The sequence below is a fragment of the Poromitra crassiceps genome, assembly GCF_964638095.1.
Source record: "Poromitra crassiceps genome assembly, chromosome: 9".
Taxonomy (NCBI): domain Eukaryota; kingdom Metazoa; phylum Chordata; class Actinopteri; order Beryciformes; family Melamphaidae; genus Poromitra; species Poromitra crassiceps.
This window is the reverse complement of record NC_139630.1, coordinates 20,373,734-20,400,265: the sequence shown is the minus strand read 5'-3', so window position 1 is coordinate 20,400,265 and position 26,532 is coordinate 20,373,734. Positions and strand designations below refer to the sequence as shown.

Here is a 26,532-nt window from a genome sequence, read left to right as displayed (position 1 = left end):
CAGAACGAGCAAGTGAATGGCTGTGGATAAGGAGGAAACATGCTAGCTGGGGAGCTCGCTAAGGTCAGATTGAGTGTTGTTGGTCATGATTAACGGTCCGCATCAACAGGGCTGAATCATTGACAGTAGTGGTGTAGTTAGGGATTGTTTGTTGTTGGTCATGATTAACGGTCCGCATCAACAGGGCTGAATCATTGACGGTGGTGGTGTAGTTAGGGATTGTTTGTTGGTCATGATTAACGGTCCGCATCAACAGGGCTGAATCATTGACAGTGGTGGTGTAGTTAGGGATTGTTTGTTGTTGGTCATGATTAACGGTCCGCATCAACAGGGCTGAATCATTGACAGTGGTGGTGTAGTCAGGAATGTCATACCGAATCGACCTGGATGGCTAGGCTTAGATGGTGAGGTAATGTGCAGTTGTGCGGTGGTAGCATGGAGGGGGGTGTTTCCAGGACGCTGGATTACACCGTTAAGCCTTCTTGAGGTGTCGTGGGCCTAACTTAACGAAACGTCGGTGAAGGAAGGTGCCCACTTGAAAACCCCAATGACATGCTTCATACTGCTGTTGGCTAGGGTAGGTAACTGGTGATTTGTGTCTTGTTTATTAGTTTGTTAGCTTGTTAGCTTGTTTTATTCTGGATTGGGCTTCTAAATGTGTTTTTTCTCGGATTTTGGCACAAGGGATAGTAACATCTTGTCCTGTGTATTAATTAATACATGGTTCAGACCGTCACCACCACTATGAGTTCTTCTCAGCCTGCAAACATGACTGTGACCATGGGATTTGATTGACGATGGACCGTTTGTTGTTTGACAGTTATGCAGAGGAAATCAGCTTTCTCTGCAATATGTTGTGAAAGCCATAAGAATGAAGCATTTTAGATAACAAGGTTGTGAAACAGTTAACTTCTTCATCACTGCGTGTTGTGAAACAGTTAACTTCTTCATCACTGCGTGTTGTGAAAGCATTTCATGTCAGTTTGAAAGCTTTGAAATACATAAAACCTATTTCAATAAGATGCTAATTGAGGACAATTTATGTGTAATGGGGAAACAAATCCAATACATCCCATCAGGTAATTCAGCTATCCTCACTCAGGTCTGGAGGCAAGGCTTTTACCATATCTGTTTATATGGAGTGGTGATTTGGAACATGTTCTAATTTGGCTGTTACTGTATGCCCATAATGGACTTCTTGCTGACTATAGCTGAACCAAAATAAGATTTCACATTATACTATATAAATATGATTCATCTTACCAATGTGACGGCGGTCCCTGCCGAATTATAGCCTACTGTTTTACAGAGGCTGTAGCTCGCTCATTCTTAATGCTAGAGTGAAGATAGTGCTGTGTTGTCATATGATATGAAACTACAAGACCTAACACATCCATTGGCATCATTGCATCAATCATGTCATGCTAGGCTAGCAAGGGGGCTAAATAACGTTCTGAACTTAGCCTGAATTTTGGCGAAGGAAAAAAGGCATGACCCTTTTCAAACGGGTCCCTTGACCTCTCACCTCAAGATATCTGGATGACGGTTGGTTCTCTGGATAGAATTGGTGATGTCGACATCTCATGTTGCCCAACCTCTTAGGGCTGTGAATCTTCACTGGCCTCACGATTCGATTCGATTACGATTCAGAGGGCTACGATTCGATTCGATTACGATTATCGATGCATCTCGATGCATCTTCAATCGATGCATCACAATTTATTTTTTCTCACTCTCTTTTTTCTCACTGTGTGGCTACTTTTAAAATAAAAGTGCATTTGGAAGTGCATTGTATTATGATCCAAATAAACAACTGCATGTACTTCCATTATATTTTATCTATCCGTACCCGGGTACGATTAGCCGCCCCGTTCGGCATTTGCTATTCGTACCACCCCTATTTACAAGCACACCGCCACGGAGGCTCGGAGCTCGCCTGGAACCTCGTCTTTTTCAAGTGATTGAGAGCACAGCGCTGCTCTCTCTTTCTCCCCCTCTCTCCTCCGCCCCGTTCCCCTCTCTTGTCATCAAGGCTCTGACCAAAACAAACGCTGAATTGAAGAGAGGGGTTTTGCACCGCGGTGAAGTTAGTTCGGTTCACTCCAACGCTACCTGCTTTTAAGATCTGCTTCTCTCTGCCTCTTTACACGTCCTCCCCATGCACTTGCAAAATTTGAGAGAAACATCAATGATTCTTCGGAATTAGGGTTTGAATGTAATAAATTAAGTTTTGTTTCTTAAACTGGCCCGACTGCACGGTTTGAAAAAGCCGAAGGGCATGGTATATTAGTTCAACATAACACTGTTTATCTCAGTGACAACAGATAGCGCAGTCAGTGGTAAATTATTGTGCTCCCACACGGGAGACCTGCGTTCAAATCCTGAATGAACCACAATTTCATTTAAAAAAAGTGCATAAATTGTTAATCCGGACATATTTTATGTATAAAGCTGCTGAATGAACGTCATCATGACATCATTTTGCTTGCTTGATAGCTTGGTACATATTTGGAACTCGCAAAAGGTTGAGTCACACCAGTAGCCTACAACAAATAAGTAGTCCACACCATTACACAAAATAAACAACAAAGAGCATTCCACAAAATAAACAATGATGATGATAAGAATACAATATTATAGGGATATGTGTTTCAGTTTAAGTTGTTCTAGTGTCATAATTAGTCTTGTACAGTATATGGGCAACTGAAGTTGATTTAGCCATGAGTGGCGTTTATTGATAGTATTGTGTTAGATAGGAGTTGGTAGGAAAAAATAATCAATTAAAAGGTGATTAACAGGTCAAGTGACACAAACAGCCAATGAGCTGTGTGTATTGTAGCGCCATATTGGTAGGAAAATTCTTGTGACATCATGGGAATAGGCTTGGAGTTGTGAGGAGCCGGGAAAGGGTACAGGGGGAGTAGAGGAGTTACTATCTTGAAATCCCATATTCTTTGGGTACAACGTGACGTCAGGTTGTAGCAGATTTTGTGCAGTTTTGAGGGCCAAAAAAAAGCAGTGTTCAACCCATAGAGGTCACTTATGCAGCTGAAAATGATACAAATGGTACAATGGTAACAGTTTGGTCTCAAATGTGGAAATTTTGACCAGAATTCTTCTCACACCACCCCTAAAGTCATATATAATTGGTTAAAAGCTGAAAAAAGTGTTTTGGGGTTTTAAGTTACACTTTAAGTTGTTCTAGTCTCATATCTAGTCTTGTATATGGGCAACTGAAGTTTATTTAGCCACCTTTTTTATAACTGATCAGCTCCACAGAAAATAAAGAGCTGCGTGACGTTTATAACGGTTGGTCCATTTAATAACACAAGTAACGTTAAACTACTTATTTTCTTTACACTTTCCCCTCCAGATAACATCCAATTCCGCAATCATCCTATGAGAAACATGCGTGCTGAATCCTTCAAAAAATGTCACAGAAAGGAATTGACTCCAGGACAGCACTCTAATAACTTTGATATTTCATTTTTTTAAAGTCTATAAATCCCCCCATGTGAAGCATATAAGAGGGGAATCCCCCCCACCCGATTTGGCAAAAATACATGATTTAAAATAATAGTAATTGACATACAGTGTAATCACCACTGGCCACCACTTGACGATGATGACAACGACGCAATTTCTCTGGGCACCAATCGACGATTGTGGGGCATGACACCATCAGTGGGTAGGACATCATCATCAGCGATGTCATCAGTGATGTAGAACTCTGACATCAGTGATTTGTGACCTCATCAGTGATTTCATAGCAGCGTGAGCCGTGCTTGGTCTATGTAAGATGATGTCATAGCAGTGTGAGCTGTGATTGGTCTACGTAAAATATTGCTGTATCGCCCCCGTGCGAGTTTTTTCCACACTGCACTCCGTCAGGTCCCCTGCACTCCCCAAGCTTCATGTCCATCAGACGAACATTTCTTGACATATGTTGTTGCGTGTGGCCATGGACAGTCCATAAGGAACTCACATGGTATGTATTATTGTGGCACATTCATGTATTTACATCCTGTGTGAGTACAGCTGTTTAATTGATCTCCTCTGCTCCTCCTTACCTCAGGCTGAACACCTGCAGACACTCAGCTGATTGCTGATGCAGCTCTGTCTGGAGGTATAAGCTGTCTTGCTGCTGGGACACAGTTAGTTCTACACCTGAATCCAGCCCAGCAGCACCTGCAGTTTGGTCCGATCCTTTTTGCCCATTCCTTTACTTTCTTAGGTCCTGGCACAATAGGTGCCAGGCTTTATTGTTTTAGTTTAACCTGGTAAGTTCGGTAGTCATATTTTCGTTCTTAGTTTTAGTTTAGTTTTCCTAAATTATTCTTTAACATTTTGAATTGTTAGCTTAACACATTGAGTGCCACAGCGCTTCAGTAAAATTGTCTGGAGCCTGTGCCAGATTCACTTCCATTCAGTTGAAAACAGCTATAGAATTTTTTCTATTAGGGCTATATGGACAGGGCTGGACTCTAATGAAACATTGGACACTCCTGCTTCTTTCAAAGAAGAAATTTTGTTTCTAGACAGTTCCATTATGAAATGACAGCCTCTGAAAGAAGAGCACTTTCAAGGGTTTTCTGCTGTCTTTTTTTACTTTTCAAGATAAAGTCACTTTTATGAATACTTTTTGCACTCTAATTTCAATCACATTCACTGACTCTAGCTACTATTTTCTGATGTAGTGACATGGTGTAGTTCTGTGCAGCCTGCGTGCCCCACCCCCCTCTCCCCCTCTCTCCACCCATGAGCTGCAAACTCCTCCCCACACGCACACAGTCTATTTTCGCAGCCTCCGTTTTTGCCCCGGGCGGATCCCAGCGCAACAAGGAAATGGCAAACGGGACTGCAGGAAAAGGTTTGGCCGTTCGGCTTCGGGCTTCGGCCTTTCTGGCAGGTAATCGTGTGGAGAAACTATATGCAGACAGATAGACAGAGGCAGAAGAGCTCAGTTGTGGGCGCAGATCGCAGCCAACTGTCAGCTGCAGACAGAGCAATCTATATGGCTCTGGCTGCAGCATGCATCGGTGTCTCTTTGATCACGGCTTTCTCCGCTTTCTCCTGCACAAAGTAAAGGATCTGAGGTGGGTGGCGCAGCTCCCGTGTAGATTTTTAAGGTGGCGCCGTGTGATCCCTTGAAGGGATTCATGCTCACTGGCTGGGTACGACCTTAAACAGCAGAATTATGGAATAATATTAATTATGATTTTAGGACGTCCACAGACGTCCTTGGCACTCAATGTGTTAAGGAGAGGGGCTGGCTTCGATGGCCCTATATGGGCCAGCCCAGACCCCTCTCCCTTTTGCTTAATTTGGCCGAACTGCCAGGTTTTCTTGTTTTTTGGTTTTGGGCTTCTTTTTCTTTCAGGAATTGGGAAAAGAAATAAAAAACCCTATCCTTTTGATCATTGTGTTGGCGGCCTTTTATGTTATGTTCTCCACTTGAGCCTTGTTTGATTTATGTATTGTGGAGGCCGTAACATATGTGACAGATGGTTCTTTCATTATATTAGATAGTCTACCGACCATTCAAATCGCTTTACAACACATGCCTACATTCACCCATTAGCACACACACACACACACACACACACACACACACAGATGGCGACAAGCTACCACACAGGGTGCTAGCACAGCAATCCGTAGCAATTTAGGATTCAGTATCTTGCCCAAAGGACACTTCGACATGCAGACTAAAGGAGCCGGGGATCGAACCAACAACCTTCTGATTCGTGGACGACCCACGTCCTGAGCCACAGTCGCACACCTCACATTGATGGCAAGTCTATGGGGTTTTCAACACCTCTCTCACTGAAATTATTATTATTTCTCCCTCTTTCTATTAGTTTCTCTTGTTTTCTCTCTCAAATCACATTACAGTTGGATTACTGTATTGAATATCAATTACACCTCCTATCCCCTCCTCTCCTCACCTCAGATAATAATAATAATAATAATCATCATCATCATAATAATAATAACACATTTTATTTGGAGACGCCTTAAAAGAGACATAACATTCTAAAAGATAAAAACAGGCATGGCAAACACCAGCATAATTAAAATACGACGAGCGTAGATAAAAGAAAAGACACAAGATACACACGGCAGGCAGATAACATATATGAGTGCTGTATAGTGAGTAGGCCAGTTTGAACAGGTGGGTTTTGAGGTGGGATTTGAATGTGGTTATGGAGTCAGACGTGTCAGATGTGTGGGGGCAAGGAGTTCCAGAGTCTGACATACAGTGTGTGTGTGTGTGTGTGTGTGTGTGTGTGTGTGTGTGTGTGTGTGTGTGTGCGCGCGCGCGTGCATGCGTGTATGTGTGTGTGTATATGTGCGTGCGTGCGTGCATGCGTGTGTGTGTGTGTGTGCGTGCCTGTGGTTTTGATGCATTTGAAAGGGGAAATGACAAGGCAAAGCAGCTGGTGTACCGATGTTAACAGCTTGATTACTATCTTATCACTCTCTCAAGCTCTCTCTGTTTCCTCTCTTCTTTCTTTCTTTCCTCGAACGAAGGGCGAGGTCGTTGAAGTGAGAGATGGACATTATGAAATGCTTGTTATTGAATTTTCTTTTTTTCATTGAACCTCTACTTAATCACACAGGTCACTTCAGAACATCTGAACTTCACAACCATAGCCTGGCAAGAGAGAGTTCTACGTGGACAGCTCTATGTATCAGTTCACACCTGGCAATGTGTCTCCACATGTGTCTCAGTGACCACTTGTGATTGGATCTCATGCCCCCGCTCTATTCACCTTATGTAGAAGAGACAGTCTGGCTTGAGAGACTAACAGGAAGTGTAAACACAATCTTTACACTTCCTGTGACTCATAAACCTAGTCTGACTCATATGTGAGTCAAACTAGGTTTGACCAGGTGAGTCTAATTAGTTTGAGCAGGTAAAACAGCCGGCATTTTGAATATGAAGTCGTGACACAAAGGGTCAAGTGGGCGGGGCTACATAAACACATAGGCTGCATCATTTCTTTTTGCAAAGACCAAATTCCATGTTGTTTTTAACCTCATATATCATGTCTCTGCTGTCATCAGGATGTTAAACTGGACCAGAACCGTCTACAACGTACAAAAAAAGGACAAATACAAACAACCAAATGGACCGTAGTTGAGTAATCCACTACTAACAAACTAGGTTAGACCACCCAAATCGGTGTTTTTATTTTAATATACATCCCGGAACATGGCGCTAATGGCGTTAGCATCCTCCATCCACATACTGGTTAAAACTGCATAGAATACATCAACTCGTCTTGCAACAACAGTGGAAAATGACTGGAAAGTTGTGGCCAAGTTGCTATTTAGACTGTAAACTGTGGAGCACGGACGCGGAAAAGGAAGTGACGGTGGCAGGAGGGGCGCGCTGTACAGGAGGCCAGGAAAAATGGTAGAGCTCTCCAGAGTCTATTTTTCAAATAGAAATAGACTCTGGGTTCCCAGATTGGTAATGTACTGTCCTGTGGCTTGTAACTTGTGTGATAAATGTAAAAAAAAAAAGTTTCTGAGAACAGTCAGGACACATAATTCAGCATTATTTTGACACATAAAAACCCTGTCCTGTAATGTGTGCACCGAAACGAAGTCAACGCGCAATATCCATTTAATTGTTCAAGCACAAAGTCCAGATTATCCTTCTCTGTTATTTGAATTCATTGAAAGGACACTGTAGCCCCTTGAGATGTAGCATCTTATTTTCGAGGGGGGTCCTATAAACACCAAGACAAAATTGTGAAACGCACAAATAGTTTTTGTTCTCCATTTGCTTGTTGTTTTTTGTGAAATTTGGAAGACAGAAAGTGTCTTGGCAATGATAAAACCTTGAATTGTCATACATGTATTTTCTTTCTGGACAGCAATCAAGCTGTCATCCAGGTAATGTATGGGGGGGGGGGTACACATTGAAACATGGTAGGTGATATACCGCACACTTTACTCCATGTGAATCACACATCAATGCAAACGGACCTTCACCTCCTCTGCCTATGAAGGCTAAATTGTTGAACAGCGAAACATCTAGGACCCTATATTCTCCCACAGGCCTTCGGCGCTAAAACAGGCCTTAAACGCAAAAAAACGTGCCTTGTGCCTGCCTCGGGAAGATATCAACATGGCTTTACGCTGGCAAATGCGCTTTAGGCGGAATGGGCGTGGCGCTCTCCCTGAATGGGCGAGAATGGGCGTGTCGGCCTTAAATGCCGGCCTAATGATATCTTCCCAACTGGCGTAAATTTTGCGCTTTGCGCTTTTGAAAACCAGGCCTATTCAGTGCGCCAGTTGCGAGGAGCGCTCTTCTGCCTCTCCCCTGTCACCCTTCTCTGTCTCTCTCTGAAACCAGGCCTATTCAGTGCGCCAGTTGCGAGGAGCGCTGTTCTGCCTCTTCTCTGTCACCCTTCTCTCTCTCTCTCTGACTCCCTCGCTCAGACAGACACAACACACTTCCCATACGAAAAAGAAGTTGTAAGTTCACTGCCTGGCATGTCCCAGCATGCATTGTGGTACTCCATTTCGCTACTAAATAGCAACCAAATGAGCCGAAAACCTATATAAAGGTAGATCTAAATAATGTGTAATGGTAACACAACCTGTAATTCTAGAACATTTCAATATTGGACCAAATAAAACATCGAAATGAAAACACCACCCTATGTGAAACATATATGTCCTCCTGGGCCTATATATATTGGGCCTATATATATCCCTTGTCGATTTAACGTGATTTAGATAAGTGACAGCGGAACACGCTTCTACTGTCATGTGCTATACTGTGATGTCCGCTCCAATAACTTGGCCCTACTTCACATTTAGTTTTACAATAAAAACACATTTATGCAATGACTTTACATAATGTAGGGTATATTTATGTGCATCATCCTTCCTGCAGCAGGCGAGAGAAAATGATATCTTTCTGGACAAACTTTCACCAATCTAATAGGCTATATTTTTCTAGCTGATGCATTTAGAACATTCTTTTCACTTTGATCTTGCTATAGTGTAGGGTATTTACATGCTTGCAGTATTTAAACTGCAGTTAGATTGGTTTGAGAAGCATAATAATATGGAATAATAGCCTATATATGGAGACAGACAGACTGGATGAAGGGAGGGGGGGGGGGGGGGGCAGAGCGCTTGGCTTTGTCTGGTTTTACCGGATTTGTCCAGGAATTGGAGCTTAAAAGGCAAGCGTGTGACTCTTTACTGCAATTCTCCAATGAGCGGACTATGCATAATTTTACGCTTAAAAGGCGTGGTTATAATGGTTGAGGCTGCGTGTAGCGCCGATACCAAGATAGCGAGTGCGCTGGTCCACACCCACTAACTGCGCTAGGCGGCCTAGCGCTAGGCCTTAAACGCAGTTTCTACGCCGATTGCAACGATAGGGCCACTAGTGTATATAGCACATAAACCTGCACTGTAACATCTAGTGTATATAGTGTTGTTTAATTCAATGCTGAGTCCTGGAATGAAATTAATGAAGTCGGCAATACCAAGCTCTTGAACATAATCATTTATTCAAGTACAGCAAATGGCATTTAACACAGGAGCCTGCAGTTCTCCTGGAGAAGGACCAGTCATGATGTCGTTCTGCCTGTCAGAGCAAAGAGACAGAGGCTTTATACCCCCGCATGATGACCTTGCATTCCACTTCAGATGGGCTCCTTGAAACCTCGGGGTCACCTTGAAACCTTTAACCAACTAACTTTACCAGCTGTCAATAAATGGTCTCCCTCCAATGTCTGGAGGATGCTTCGACGCCAACTCCGACACCTCCTAAGCCCATCCATCAACACATCTTCCTTCAAGATAACAAAACCCCATCTGGAAATTGTCCTGACCGTGCAGTGAGCTCCCATCCTGGCTGACCTCTCAGATTACTGAGAGCAGAGGTCACTAACATCAAACCCACTCCATCTAAATGGCATGGCCATGTGGCTCTGCTCAGTTTACTGAGAGCCAATGGCACAGAATAGGACACATTCCTGTATGGTCTGCAGTGGTAAAGAGTGCTTTCTGGCCTTCCAGTCAAATGAGAATAGTAACTATATTTCACATATAGTCATACTTTAAGATATTACAATTAGTATGGAATTTACCGCATTCCCCCCTCTGTGACTTCCTAAAGTCACAGAAAGAATAACCAATCTTCTCGTCCCACAGCAGCGTACCATCTGTTGTCATCCAACCTATTCTAAATTCCTAATTAGTCTTATTTAGCTCCTTTAATTTGGGCAGCCAATGTATGTCCATCTGCCAATCTAGTCAGTCTATTTTAAATCAGAGTTAAACAAAACAATAACAATCTAAGTTAATATTGTCATTAACAAGTAACATCTTTCTCATTGGTATAAGACAAAGTACAATTGAAAGGATGTATCTTACATCAACCTATAATCACAAATGACCAGGTCAGACTCATATTAACTCAACCCATGTGATTCACTATTAAAGCATCACTAGATATAATCCTCTTTAAGACATCCAATCCATGTTTTCATACAGACTACAAAAGAGTAACAGTAGACTACTTAAAGGCAACAAATCTTAGACAACATATCCTTATCATCCTATTAAACACTTTGAGACACTTGGAAATCACAAAGTCTAAACAGAAGTTCCTTCTTATTGTCTCTGTGAAATAAATATTATGATGAGCATAACTGTCAAAATAAAAATAAAAACACTGGGCCCATCAAATTTAATTAAATCAGCCGATGAATCCATGTGTCCATTCGCAGGCGTTCGACTGGTTAGCTGGGACACGAACACTATCTTCACGACTGAAGGCAACGCGCAACAGTCCTCTCTGTTGCTATTCGAGTGTATTCTTGAAAGGGTATCAACCATGGTGGTTCCTGCAGCAGATCAGCACCCTTCATGGCTCATTCTGGTATGGCTCCTCTCTGGTCCTTGTCCCCAAGGATGAATAATGTCTGGAGCCCCCATCTCCTCAGTATGCATCTCCTCAGTATGCCAGGTCTGGAACTGGCATCAACTCCTTGTCACGGCCCGTCCGATTTTCTCTGAGGAGACATTAGCAAGAGGATAGAATAGAGGGTAATAGGACAGTAGGAAAATGGAGATGGCAATTAGTATTCTTATTAACTCAACCGTTTACGCCCTAAGATGCACGATACTTAGACAATATATGTTTCCACAATTTGTACTTTTCCTTATTAGGAAAAATATCACAAGTCTCCAAGCAGACTTTGACTTAACAGAGGTCTGTGGTTTAATTCCTGCCTCCTTCAATCTGCATGTCAACGTCCTTGGGCAAGACACTGTGCCCCAAAATTGCTCCTGATAATGTCGGCACCCTTCATGGTAGCCTGGCGCCATCAGTGTATGAATGAATGAATGTACTACTGATTGTACAGCGCTTTGGATAAAGGTGCTATATAAATGCAGGCCAGTTATCATGTCATCTGACCTTTCAGATCCAAATTCAGTCAAAAGGTTTTGACAATCTGTCAAACCAAACAGTGTATCGTGCATCCATTATTAAATGAATATCCTAAACTAAGAATTTCTGTTTCTATTTTTGAAAGTATTTAAATCCCATACTTACCTTGGTAAGCACTTCAATCAATAATATTATTATGACCCGGTCCTGTGCATCTCACCATATCCAGGACTGTTGTCTCTTTCTTTTCTCCAGTCCAGTCAATGCCCTTCTCTGACCCAATTTGAACCTGGAACGAATTACTTTACAGAAAACAACATTTCTGGACGCCCAGACTGGACTTAGGCGTACAGTATCGATAGAAACTATTGTAGTGGAAGGCTAAAGTTCAAAGATTTAACTGAGATCCAGTGACACTATTTTCCAGATTAAATTATTTCAATTTGCATTTCAAACCTCTTAAATCTGACATCAGTAGGACAGATTAAAAACACATAAAGTCAAACATTCAATATGCAATTATGATTACAAGTTCAGTCTATAATATAACTTTTACAATACCAGTCCAGGATCTCATCTAATCGCAGAGCTTCCTGTGTATCACAAGCTGCAAATTCAACTTTCACCACGTCAGACTGATGACATCACCTAATCTGGACAAGAATGAAAAACAGACACACAAAGACAACACAAACAACCCAGTACGAACACAACTTGACCTATATATGCATAATTAACTTATGATCACTACTAGAATGATTATATTAACTAATATTGATGATCGACATATTACCAGAATCGTATCAACAGACTCTCATCTTCTCCTCATGGTTGTTGACATTGGCGGTGGCAGCTGTTTCCTATGGATTGAAACAAACGCTTCCCACGACCACAAAACTAACAGCTCAAAGGGAACTGAATCTTTATAACATAAATGATAACTGATTAACTAAATAGTAATTGAGTATCCCAATTTTAATATAACTACATCAAATAATCGATTGATGTGTCATATCTTCCCATCATAGCAGACTCTTCACATCAAACGCAATCATTGTGTGCACTTCAATGAGAGCTTTTAACGGAATGTACTGCTAATCTTATAATTTGAAGGTTGTCAAAACACTCAAATCTGTGAATCAAATCAACCAAATATATATAAACACCCTTGTTACCACGCCTTTAATTCCCTATTTGTGTTCTGTAGTCATATACCCACCTTGATGTTCCTTAGGACCCAAAAACAAACATAATTTGATACTATACATATTTACCAAACACAACAATAGTATTATTATCTTCTATACCTACCTCCCCCCTTGTCCCTTACTCACAAAGGGACAAATGTCATACTCTGTCTCTATGGGGAGGTTCAAGGGACAGCTGAACACCCTCTTCTCCAGACAGGTGTTTGGACTCCTGCAGATTGAACCACTAATTTTGTACTCAGAACTCTCAGTCAACCCATACGCTATTATCTTTAGATCCGTTTTGCCAAATTTTATATGTTGTTGGATTTTTTTTTTTTTTTTTTTTACTTCAAACCACTATGTAACACTGCATCCATGCTGAAAAAAAAAGGTGCTTACACAAATAAAATAGTACTTATTCACTTTACTCATTACATAATAGAACGGAAGAACTCCCATGTGTCTTGCATATACACTATTGTGCCAGCACGTAGACCATGACACCAACACGCGATGAGCCGGTACAGCCCTCTAAGGCTAAAATCACAACCCCATCTCAAATGCTTCCTATCACCCAAACACACACACACACAGGAACCTAGTTGAAAAACTCAACCACACCCACAACTCATCAAAACACCAACTTTCAATTCTCTCCAACACATGATTGTCCAATGTGGTATCATTATAATGTAATTGCTACTATTGCCAGCTAGACGTATAAACACACTTCCTGTGAAACCACCTAAAACACGCTCGTGAACCAGGACTTAACCTGACTCGTCAATATGTCAGTAGGCTATGTCCTACAACTGTGACCTAAACACCAAATAGAAAACAAAGAAAACCTTGATATTAGCCTGTCCTAAACGTACACCATCTTGTGCCCTCAAACTTCAACCCATACTGAGCACTATTTTCCAGGGCTAAATGCGTCTGTATGTATCAGTGACATCATGCTTTTGTTAAACCCTGAAATAACCATGCAGTGTGACATTCCATAATATTATCCCTAGTAAAGCATTGCACTCAAACCAGCAATCATACTGGAATTATAGGATGCCAAGTTAACATTTTACAGCTCTACCGCTATATGATGATAATCAATCAATTTCCTAACATATCATGCTACTGTATCTTACTCCAGTTACCAAATTCACCCCCCTTGTTAAAACAAACTCTTACATCCTACATAAAGGACCAGTCCGAGCAACATTGTGGTAACCAAACCACATCACCAGGTGGCAACAGCAATGGGACCCTATGGAGCGTGAGCCTCGCGAGGCTTGAGTGTCCGACTCTAGCCGACTGACTGTGTATTTTTTATTTTTAAACTGTGAAAGTTCACGCAACGTTAACACGACATGCATATGCTATGCATCAAACTCCTGAGCTACTGTTGTTCTCAACCAAAATGTTAACATGATAAGCTACATAACATAGCCTATAACCTAGTTTTCCGAGATATTAGGTTTGTTTGTTCACCACTCACACAATCTGCTACGGGGTCAGGATCATAAGAGGCAAATGACCCCCACGCTGGTTCGTCTGTAATGAGATGTAAAAATTAACAGAACACATCTCAAAGCCTTATGACAGACAGACTCATGGGAGGCATCTCTGCCCCCCTCTGTAATTATATAACTGTATTTTACTTCACTAAACAACTTTTGAAAACTATGTCAAAACCGCAGCAGTTGTGAGATTACAATGGCACTGATCTTTAAATGGACAATTGAAAAGTTTGCTTACATGCCACAATGCAAAAGAAGAGACACCCCACAATAAGTTAAGTTATCCCTTATTTATCCCCATTGGGAAATTCATACCCACAAACTATTAAAACTGACATGATAACTTACTAAATCATAATGTAGCCTACATGTATCCTGTGTCGTCATTCAAATGTTTTGCTTATAACGCAGTACAGCTCAGTCAGTAAACCATATGTACATGAGAAGGTGCAGTGGACTTTCAACATATAATTTCCCCAATTCTGCCCCCATTAACAAATGATCCCTTTTTACTTTTGTTGTTGCAATAAAGCCACACAACAATGCGGATTTCACAAGACCACGTTCACCAGTTTACAACAAGCCTAATCAGCAGCTAACCCTTTGTACATTTCAACCCTTGGTTCATTATGCTGGGTGCCAAAGCCAGTCATTTAGTCACTTAAGTCAGGAAGTGAGTATTGGGGGGAGGGACCCAATGTCAAAGCCAGCTGAGAGAGGAGCTGTGTGCAGCCTTAAACCAACATCATTCCAACAGTAGTATTTGGTGGAGCCAGTATTGTAGCATTTGTATCATCATAACACGATTTCTGCTGAAGGCAAATACTTTCAAACGTGGCTCGGATGACGCATGTCCTATTGGCTGTTATTGACTTGAACATTTATTATCCACCGCTCCTATGCAATGCTAATGTGATCTAAACATTATGTGTTTGTTTACTGGTGTCAGTCAGAGATCTATACAGAACGTGTAGTGACTCCTACATCCTACTTATGTCCAAAAGTAACCATATAGGTCCACCCCACCTATAAAAATCCATCACCCTGGGCTAGTGCTATAGATTTCCTATAAAAGTACAAAGAAATGTGTATTTAACTATCAAAGCCCCCATTTTGCAAAGCAGTCTAATGAGCAAACACCTCGTATGTCCGTTATTACTTGAAAACAAAGCCTCGATGAGCTAGTGAAACTGCATAGCGCCAAAAATTGATCTAAAACCCTCAATCAAATCATTATCGCAACCATAACTAATAATAACAATCATAATTAATTTAGCTGTCACACCCACATACTTTATTCCTATGTAATCTAATTCTCTCATCCCTTAACGCACAATTATTATGTCCCATTGTTGTTCCTACCGGCAGCCTTTGTACTGTACGCTGTTTTGATGTTGTCTCTTATTTTGCATGTTTATATTATGTCCTGAAGAATGCAGGTGCAAATTAGCCCTTAGCTAAAAACGACATATTTACTGTTATCATATAAATGATCCATTATATCTCCTCATCTAAATCCATGGCGTAACGTAGGCTATTTGTTCCACCTTTCAGCTCCCTTCTATGAGAGATTAACGGAACAGAGATATTATCTAATTTTTTCTGCACCAATCAGAAGTCCACTACCTAGTCAACTGGACAACTAAGTCAACTCAATTACATTATCAATAACCACATCGCAATCCGCCATCCAGAAAATAAACCAATGATCAGCATTCAATCAACAATCACTAGATCAATTGACACAAGCACAAGCAATGATCAATCAAAGCCTATCCCATCAATGCTTTCCCAACCAATCTATACTGAGGCCCTTGTATACTACTTAAAAATGATTGAACTTAAATGAACAGACTAAGAGTTAATCCACTCCTTTAATTTATACCGGCTACTAATTATCAAACTTCAGATAGTATTACAACCAGCCTAAATAACTTCATCAAATGTCAAATGAATTTCTTTATTTCTCCAATGTTACCTAAACAACCAATTACCTCAACAAACAGCACTCTCTGCCCATTTAGTTCAAACAATAAATCGACTCATCCAACAATTACTCAACACTGATAGACTTCAATCACACCAATATCCACTTAATCCATAAACCTCACTAATCAATCATAAATCCATTAATAACAACCAACTAATCAACTTGTAAATGCAAAGCAAAACAATAGTCTAAATGAATCAACTCAACAGGTCAACCAAGGTCAGTCACAGCCTCATATTGTGATGTAAACAGTGACTCACTCATCGCACCGAGTGCAGGTAATGAGCGTCAAGTGTGACTGACTATCCAGCCATGGGTCACTCTCCGACTTCCCAGTCATACTAACAGCACAGTTTATCACCATGGCGATGAATGCCAGGAATCTCTTCTTGTCCATACAGATATTACTGTGACTTGCTCTTTCCTTTTCCGGCTCCCTTTGTACAATCACCCTGTCCTCGTTTCTTTCCCCTTTCCACCTTTTAACAGCCTCAGCATATGACGTCCCCCGTTCTTCTCTGATTTTGTTTACCTCCCTTTCCTTCTTTCTTCTCGGACAATCCACAGACCCTGCATCATGATTCCCCTCACAATGTAAACACCTGAGCTGTTCCTTCCCCACACTGCAACTTTCCATACCACTTCCATTAAGTACTACTCCACAATCCTCCTTCCCACATCTCCTACATATTCTCTCCCTATTACACACTGATGCCACATGTCCATACTCCTGACAGCAATAGCAACACTCGCAGCTGATTTGCAGTCAGAATGAATAGTCTAGTTCCTGCTGCCAAGCCTGTTCCTCTTCCGCATTGCAAGGTCTCCTGGGTACTGTAGTTGATTTTGGCCATACGTCAATGGCTATACGCCAGATCGACACTACGTCACTCTGTAGGCGCCTCATAGAGGCACATGTCCGGGAACACCCACAAAATATCAAATGACTTGACTGACTCACCGCAGACGATGCTGCGGCTCCATGTTTGGTGTTCCAGAGCAGAACACAAAGACGTCTGCTCAGATGCGCGTTCACTGCAATGGTTATTCAACAAATCATAAAAATAGCTGAATCAATCTCGTCTGTCTATGACACAAACTCAACCGTGACACGACAATGTTCCCCAATTCGGCTAAAAACAGAATGCGAAAATCACACCGGAAACGATTACTCTAACCTGTTTTGCGAATGTAAAAATATAGGCCTATATAATTTGCAAACAAAAATGTAGTATCCGCTCAATTCTCCCTAAATAGTAGCTTACTAACAACCACTAGTCCTAGGCTCCTGATTGTTGATTGGCCAATCTACTTCCTGCTCCACGCTGCAAAGCACTCTGGGTATTGTAGTTTCAATGTCATATCCTGGTATGAACTGTAGTCAAATGCTATGTTCCCACCGTTAAGACGTATACCACGCTTGTTAACAGAAACTCCACTAATCATTTTAATTATTAATACCAGCCTATGTGCAACTAATTTTAAGACCCTAAACTCCCCACTACAGATGTAGAAAAACCCCTATTTAAGACTTTTTCTTGCAGTCCTTTCCCCTATTTTACCACTTAATGGGACCAATAAAAATGAAGAATGACCTCTACAGTAACCCCCGAGAGTTAAATTCAGCAGTGTATTATAACCATGTAAATAAGTAAATAAAACTAAACATAAACTGTTGTATATGTGGCCTAACTACACAACTAGACATTAATCAAAAGAACTATGTTTTTTAATGGTCGATACTCAGGGTGAACAGGCGGAGAGAGATCCATCCGCGCCTCATTGCGCATACAACAGGATGTTACTACACACCATAAAGTAATCCCTTATTATGTAGGCTAGATACTACATAAACTATTCATTTTACTAAGTGAATTTGTAATTAGCCTATCGTCCTATAGGCCTACATTAATTGACGTACGATGTATTCATGAATTAAATTATTTAGCTTATAACTCTTACACAACCATTTCCCCTTTCAGCCTCAGTTATAACCGCAGCACACAGAGCAACACACGCATTCATTGATTAGGCAACTAATTCAACACCAATCAAGCACCCAATCGACTTTATAAATGAATATTCACGGATCATTGTACACATACAAATCATCATATAGGCTACCACTTCAGCCCAACGTTCCCACTAGGCTACTCCAAACAATCTAGCAGCCATCACATCTCACACACACACGCTATAGTCTATCTGTAAAAAAAACATCTTTAACCAATATTTATTCAGCTTGATGACTGTTCGCAGACATCCTCATTCACACACTAAAGTCATTCTTTTTCACTACAACAAAATACGAATGAAACTAATCGGAGTAGCCTAATGCATCTCAGCCTGCCCCAGCCTTTCCTGACAATGAATCAAACAAACAAACACACACACAAAGTCCTATAAGTCCCCCGCGTAACTCATCATTTAATAGATTACTCCCATATGCCTATTTTATTCCAATCCACTCTTATTCTTACTTAGACTGGCTATTTGAGGTCTGCTTATTCACGCTTTGTTAAAATAATACACACAGACGCTCCTTCGATCACACAGTCGCGCATACCACAGCTGTTCCATCCGAAATCACAATAGACGTTCATGCGCACATCACCACGCTCCACACTCTAGGTACATATGCGTAGATATATATATATATATCCTCTATTCTCCCATAGGCCTATAAGAATGACAAATATAGCTCTATTCTATTATATTCATTATCTAGTCGTTTTCATAATCAGTTTCCTATCAATCCGGTCACCACAAATTATAAAACCTATTTATTATATTCTAGCAAGATCCCACGCTAAACTTATAGGCTACTCTGCTTATTTTGAAAATCTCAAAGGAAATACACGCTCTTACTCTCGCCAACTTGCAACCAGCTACAACCAACCAATATTCCCTAATCCCTTTAGCGCTATTCCATCGCTGATCAAATAGCAACATTATACCCTCTATTTACTGATAACATACTATATTTTCTTTACCTGTCGAACCACCCGTTACGCATTTTCCTCAGGCGGAACAGAGATCACCAGTCATCATTTCCACACGGAGCCTCTGAAAATGATGCACTCCACTGACTTAACTTCGCTCACTAAACTAAAATTTGACTTCTATTCAAATGTACTATTATCTCTATCTTAACTGTCCTCTTTGATGTGATGATATCGCGAACTGCTACTTTACCCATTAGACTAAAAATATAATTTATTTAGTTATTATTTCGACCACTATGTAACGAAGTTGTCGCTACATTAGCTAACATTAGCTAACCGGCTTTAGCATCATGCAAACTGGATCCCCTTCAGTTTCTCAAATCAGTCCTATTAAAATATTCTAACATTACATGTAAAACCCATAATATAGCCATGGGGCAACCTTTTATCGTACGCATTGGACTATCAATCTAGTTTATTTAGCCACTGTTGAAACCATTTTCCTATTAAAAACATGTTATTCACGCAGTTTGATCAAATATCGATTCCTCAGAATTTGCTTGCCAAAGCCTCTAATTTTAAATAACATTACCTCAGTAATCACGCGCACGCAGCCAATTGCACCCAGCCAGATATAATGTAATAGGCTATAATAGGCTACAGTAACAGCAAGCTCAGTGAAATAGCCAAATGTCGCTATAACATATTTCATATCAGTTAATATTGACAATTATCACATCACTCCTAATACAGAGATGCACTAATGATCATTTAGGCGTTTAGGTAACAATTGCCTTTTTGATCCCCAGCGTGAATTATGCTGCACGCTCTGCCTCAGCTGAGCAGCTGAGCTGTTTTATCATTCGGCTATATATATTCATTCCACTATTACTATCTTGTCAAACTAGTCGTCATATTTATATACAAGGTTTATTTATTTATATATATATTTGTAAGATCTTACCATAATACATTTTATTTAAACATATCACTCTTGTTTTAGAAAAATCTCCGGGGATCCCCATCTCCTCTAACTTGGCCAGCAAGACTCAGGCATCATTTTAACACTTTAACTTCTAATTTCCTGCCTGGCCCATACTTCAATTTAACGTGGGCTTATTACCTTCCTTTAAACAAACTTCTCATACATCAAAGCAGTATTGATCAGTGCAAATTCATTTCATCTGCCTTACTAGACTTGAGAAACACTCAAAAGCCCTCGCATTGTGTATAATGAAGATACAATTAATCATCAGACTACTCCATGTATTAAACCACTAATTAACTATATTTATTGCTTTGCCATGTTAATGATCAGCGCGTCTCTACACAATCTGTCTTACGAGACACGAGAATAATTCTCAAAGAGCCAACGCATTGTTGATAATAAAGACACAGACCTATCACACTAGCCTATTAAACCACTAACCAATTATATCTATAAATTTGCATCCCACTCTGTTCTCAACTTAAACCTTTAACTACTTTTTACACACATGACAATTATGTCATTCCCTCTCTTTTTCATCTGGGCCAATTAAGCCTCTAAACCACTTCCCCTGGGGGGGCTCCCCCCTTTAAAAAAAAAAATAATAATTTTTTAACATCGCCATGGCACAATTTGACAGTGTCAGATTCGTCATCACCCCAAACTGACGTTTACCCGCAGTAATCGTTCAGAATGTTGTTCTTATTACGCAATGTCAATAATCCGTCTTTACAACCACAGACTGGACTCTCCACTTAAGAGACCGCAGTGGCTATTAATAATCAGTCAGTCCTGTGCCAGCCATTTCCTAAAAAACACCCCCATCTATCCCAATTTAAAGCAGAGCCTCATCAAAACATCCCCAAACTCAGCTCGCCCCGCAAAAGGCACTTTTCAGGTGCGGACCAGCACAGCGGGAGAAACTCTCAGACACACAGCGCTCCGTTCAAATGAGGTTAACTCACCTCTGGGCCCTTTGAAGTGGGCGCAGTGCCAGGAGATCCCTCCGCTGCCGTATCGCGCATTTTCTGTCCAAATCGTGACGCCAAATGTTGTTTAATTCAATGCTGAGTCCTGGAATGAAATTAATGAAGTCGGCAATACCAAGCTCTTGAACATAATCATTTATTCAAGTACAGCAAATGGCATTTAACACAGGAGCCTGCAGTTCTCCTGGAGAAGGACCAGTCATGATGTCGTTCTGCCTGTCAGAGCAAAGAGACAGAGGCTTTATACCCCCGCATGATGACCTTGCATTCCACTTCAGATGGGCTCCTTGAAACCTCGGGGTCACCTTGAAACCTTTAACCAACTAACTTTACCAGCTGTCAATAAATGGTCTCCCTCCAATGTCTGGAGGATGCTTCGACGCCAACTCCGACACCTCCTAAGCCCATCCATCAACACATCTTCCTTCAAGATAACAAAACCCCATCTGGAAATTGTCCTGACCGTGCAGTGAGCTCCCATCCTGGCTGACCTCTCAGATTACTGAGAGCAGAGGTCACTAACATCAAACCCACTCCATCTAAATGGCATGGCCATGTGGCTCTGCTCAGTTTACTGAGAGCCAATGGCACAGAATAGGACACATTCCTGTATGGTCTGCAGTGGTAAAGAGTGCTTTCTGGCCTTCCAGTCAAATGAGAATAGTAACTATATTTCACATATAGTCATACTTTAAGATATTACAATTAGTATGGAATTTACCGCAATAGCACATAAACCTGCACTGTAACATCTAGTGTATATAGCACATAAACATGCACTGTAACATCTAGTGTATATAGCACATAAACCTGCACTGTAACATCTAGTGTATATAGCACATAAACCTGCACTGTAACATCTAGTGTATATAGCACATAAACCTGCACTATAACATCTAGTGTATATAGCACATAAACCTGCACTGTAACATCTAGTGTATATAGCACATAAACCTGCACTGTGCACGTGCATTTGGAGTTCTCATGGGGGGGTAGAACTATTCATCGTGCTTGTTCTGTTCATCTGTCCGTCCGTCCGTCCGTTCGTTCGTCTGTCACACTGCCTTAATTGTCCTAATGTAAAGTCCCAGAGCAACCACATTTGGCAGGCGGGTTCCTATGCCCCCCACTGCTCAGGCAAGGCCAGACCCCCATGTCGACCAGATGGTGGCGCTATAACAACTTTACGTTTTGGCCAAAATATGCAAAAATATCAAATATCAAAATATGCGTTATTTTGATAAATAGACCTCACAACGGGGCTCTATAGAGTTACGTGTGTCTAGTACCATTATTAATACATCATAAAGATAACGCTGTTTCTGGTAGTTTGCTAAAATACTAGTGCTAATCTGTTAGCGAGCTATCGGGCGAGCTTCTTCTTCTTCTGCTGCTGCTTCTAATAGCTCTGCAGCAGACTAGATGCCTTGAGGTGCATCGCTGCCTCTCACTGGTTAGAAATATTACTGTTTCTGCTTGCTTGGGAACTAGTGCAATCCTGGGGAAACTGTTTTTGTTGGCGGAGGCAAGCGAGACTAGTATTGACAGACAGATAGCCGAGTTGCAGCAGCAGCAGCCGCATTCAGAAGCTGCGTGCTTATAGCCTACACAGCACAGATTAAAACCACAGGTCTAAAACACTGCATTTGAACAATTTAGAAGCAATTTATGAGACAGACTACTGTTGTTTATGTTACCCTAACGACATAACGTCAGCACAGATGTGTTTCCTTGTTGGAAATTATGCAATCGTGATTACTTCTGCAGCAATCGGATTTTGATTGACAGCAGCTGCATGTCTTCATGGAACGTCGTTCAGGCACATCATTTCTTAACGGAACTCAGCACCGGACGGTTCCGGCCGACTTTCACCATGCGTTAACACGATATCTCAAGAACAGCTTTCTTCTGATTTGGCTCAAACATCGACTTGGACGCAAGGATGAACTGATTCCATCTTGGTTATCAAAGGCCAAAGGTCAAGGTCACTGTGACCTCTCAAATGCCATTTTCAAGCTTGTTAACGCGATATCTCAGGAATGTCTTGATGGAATTTCTTCGAATTTGCCTCAAATGGCGATTTGGACTCAAGAATGAACTAATGGCGGAGGCATGAATCCGCGGTGCGGTCGTTCTAGTTTTAATTTTATTTTGTGGACTGACTCAGGGCTCTTGGTTGCAATTAGATAAATTTTCTTTGTTTCCACATAGCCCTACATTACGAAATACAATGACTGTGTATGTCCAGAAAAATACTACCCACAAATAGAGGAAATCACCCAAAAGGAGACTAATAGCCACCCATAAACCAAGCCAGCCTCGCACGTATAAATAAGGGGTAGACTCAGCTCTCAACTGTCAGAAGTCAAGCTTCACATCACCTGGAGATCTCACACGTCAACTCTCAATCTGTGGAAAGGTAAGAAGAAAATATTCCAACATCATTTGTCTAATATGAGGAAGACTTGTCCTTGGGATCCATCCAAGTAAGGACATTCAATATATTTTGTGATTTGTCAGAATTATTTTGTTGGAAGTTCTAATGTACGGTAAGTATAAAATAGGACATAATTAAATAATTAAATAAATAAATAAATAAATAAACAAATACATACATAAATATTTCACAAAATGTTCCTGAACCAACATTTGTGAATTAATCCCCCCCCCCTCCATATTATTGTAGTTAAGTGAGTTTTTTTCGGAGATTGGAACAGAGTTGAAATGTGTCTGATTTAGTTTGGTTCTTGTTTTTAGGATGAAGTGTGCCGTGGCCTTCGCTGTGCTGATGCTGGTTGTCCTCATGGTTGATCCTGGGGAAGGTGAGTAAGGTTCAGTTTTGGAACATGTATGACTTTATAAAATGTATAAAGTGAAATGTAACACTATAGAAAGATAAAGTTATTACATGAATTACATAAAGTAAGGAATGCATTATATATCGTGCAACAACATAACTTTTGTTTACTTGCATTTATTCATGTCGGTATAAATGCTGTGTGCACAATGTTTAATTTAGCCCTGGTAGCAGTTTAATGTCGTTATGAAGCACTGTATGGCATGTCCTTTAACAAAACATGCAAAGTGCAAAGAGAGCTTCATTAATATATACATTATTTCAAACAATCAAAATGATAAAATGGAGGAACAATGTTATGATACTGATTTGCTCTGAGGCCCATACCACGAATAGAGGATAAACAGATCCAGGATCTGTCCCTTGATCTGGTTTGGCTTAACCAGATCAAAGCAATCAAGCTATTCGGTACGGCGGTTATCAGCTGGGTCTGTCAATTTGGATTTCTTTATCCAGCTCTGAGCTCGTGCTGAAAATGATCGTGAACAGGAGCTCGTGCCCACGAAAGAGGCGTGGTTTGTAAAAACTAGCCAATCACAATGCAATATGGACAGCTCCGGATTTTACAGCATCAGACACACCTATTTCTTCATTCATTGAAAGCCACATCAAAGTGTATTAAATAACGGAGCTTTACTGCATGTCACAATCAAAGTCTGCGTTGGATGAGTCTGTTACTGAAGGACTGTCTAAAGTTACCGCTTTTATTCACATCAATCATTTGATTTCTGCTGCCGTTTCTGCCTAGTGCCTATACCGCAGATTCATATAGGTCTACTCAATAAAACCTGCATGTGTTTTTTTGTGCGTAGATGTCTATAAACTCAGTCTCTGATGTCATGTGTTATATGTGTCATGTCATATTTTTTTTAATCTTTGTTAAATTTAGGTTGCCGACCCCGTCCCCCACCACCCCGTCCTCCCCCAGTTTGCCCACCACCCCGTCCTCCCCCAGTTTGCCCACCCTATCCTTGCCCTCCCTATCCTTGCCCTCCCGGTCCTTATCGGTCGCATGACAACCATGGTCAGATAGGAGTCCAGCAGTAAGTTTCTTCCTAAACTCACCCACTACCACATTATGATCAAAGTTACTAGACTTGGAAGTAATACATTAACTTTATCCTGTCAAATAAAACCTGACTGTGATTCCTTTCCTTCTCCACCAGGAATGGAAATGGAAACCAAGACCTTGACGTCAACGGCGGCCTGAATATGAGCTAAATCTTCCAGGATGCAACAAGGAGCCAGTATGATGCTATGCTTTGGGAAAAACAGAAGAGTTGGCTCTTATATTAAAGCTTCTGGCTCTGCAACAATTTGATTAACTGCCTTATAGGATTCTCATGTCTCAATGACTCACTGCAGTGATGTTTTCATGTAAAGAAAAAATATGCCCCACACTGCCCTGATGAATAAATCTGCATTATGAAAAGTTAACACAACTCTCATCTGTGTTTTTATTAAAGTGAATAAATTACTGTCCTTAAGGTGATGATGAACATTGATATTCAATTTGTCTTGTGCTCTGTTAGTGTATGTACTCCTTCCATTTAAGTTGTAGTTTAGATCAGGGGTATTCAATTCAAATTTGAAACGCTCTGTCAAACTTGAATAATTCTCAATAATGTATCAGTTGTAGGTCTCGGTCCGCACAGGACAGCGTCTGTGTCCGGATCCGGACCATGGTCCGCCATTTGGTGATGTCTGGTTTAGAATATTTAGCACAAACACAGAAGACAACAAGCAAAATACAAAGAAAAGTGGATCATAGATCATAGTACAATGTCCTCTCCCATCCTAAGGGGAATGTGCTGTCTCGCTGTCTCTTTGACTATAGACCCTTTTCACAGCAACAGTTGGTAAATCAGGTGTCACCAATGACATTAATGAGGTCCCTGGCACTAGACCTCCTGAATGGAACCATCATTGATGGTATCGGTTACACCTGCTTTAATTTCTGCTTTACTACCACAAAATGGTTGCTGTGAAAAGGGTCTATAGCGCTGATTTCTAGACATTGGTCAGCATCAGTCTTCTCACATATAACTAGAGGTAGATGTTATAGATTTGTGTCACATGTCACAATAGCAGCCTATAGGAGCTTACCTTACCAAGTCACATGTCACAATAGTAGCCTATAGGAGCTCACCTTACCATGTCACATGTCACAATAGTAGCCTATAGGAGCTCACCTTACCATGTCCCATGTCACAATAGTAGCCTATAGGAGCTCACCTTACCAAGTGCATCACCTCACAATTTGTGGACCATACCAGGGCCGTATAATAGAAGAGTTCCGACATCTCCATTCACTCCAATGGACCAGTTTTTTTCCAGGAAGTAGAAAGTGGAACTCTTGAAAAAGCAGCACTGTCGAGTTGCAGCAAAATAGACAGTGTTGTACTTTGAAAGGGTTTTTCATCCCTTGAAATTAATCAAATTGTACATTATCGGCTTTATTTTAGCATGCAAAAGTAGCGCGAGACCCATTCCTGGCTGTTCATTGGCTAATGAGTCTCGCATTTTGGTGGAGAGGACACTAGACCATACCATAGAAGACTGAAATGAAGGTGAAGGCTCTTAAAGAGACAGACACCTGTTAGCTGCAGGTTGTTTGGAAGACAA

At 41.0% G+C, this 26,532-nt stretch overlaps 1 protein-coding gene and 1 long non-coding RNA gene across 2 annotated transcripts in view; one reads left to right on the top strand and one right to left on the bottom strand.

The window, feature by feature from the left end:
- LOC310782428 (exostosin-1) overlaps positions 1–26,532 on the bottom strand; it is a gene marked incomplete at both ends in the record, with an annotated part of 539,881 nt that overhangs the window by 287,949 nt on the left and 225,400 nt on the right. The window lies entirely within an intron of this gene.
- On the top strand, positions 23,102–25,338 carry LOC310781883. Its single transcript, XR_014552987.1, has 4 exons — positions 23,102–23,469; positions 23,808–23,872; positions 24,797–24,950; positions 25,074–25,338. It is a non-coding gene; the product is annotated as an uncharacterized lncRNA (long non-coding RNA).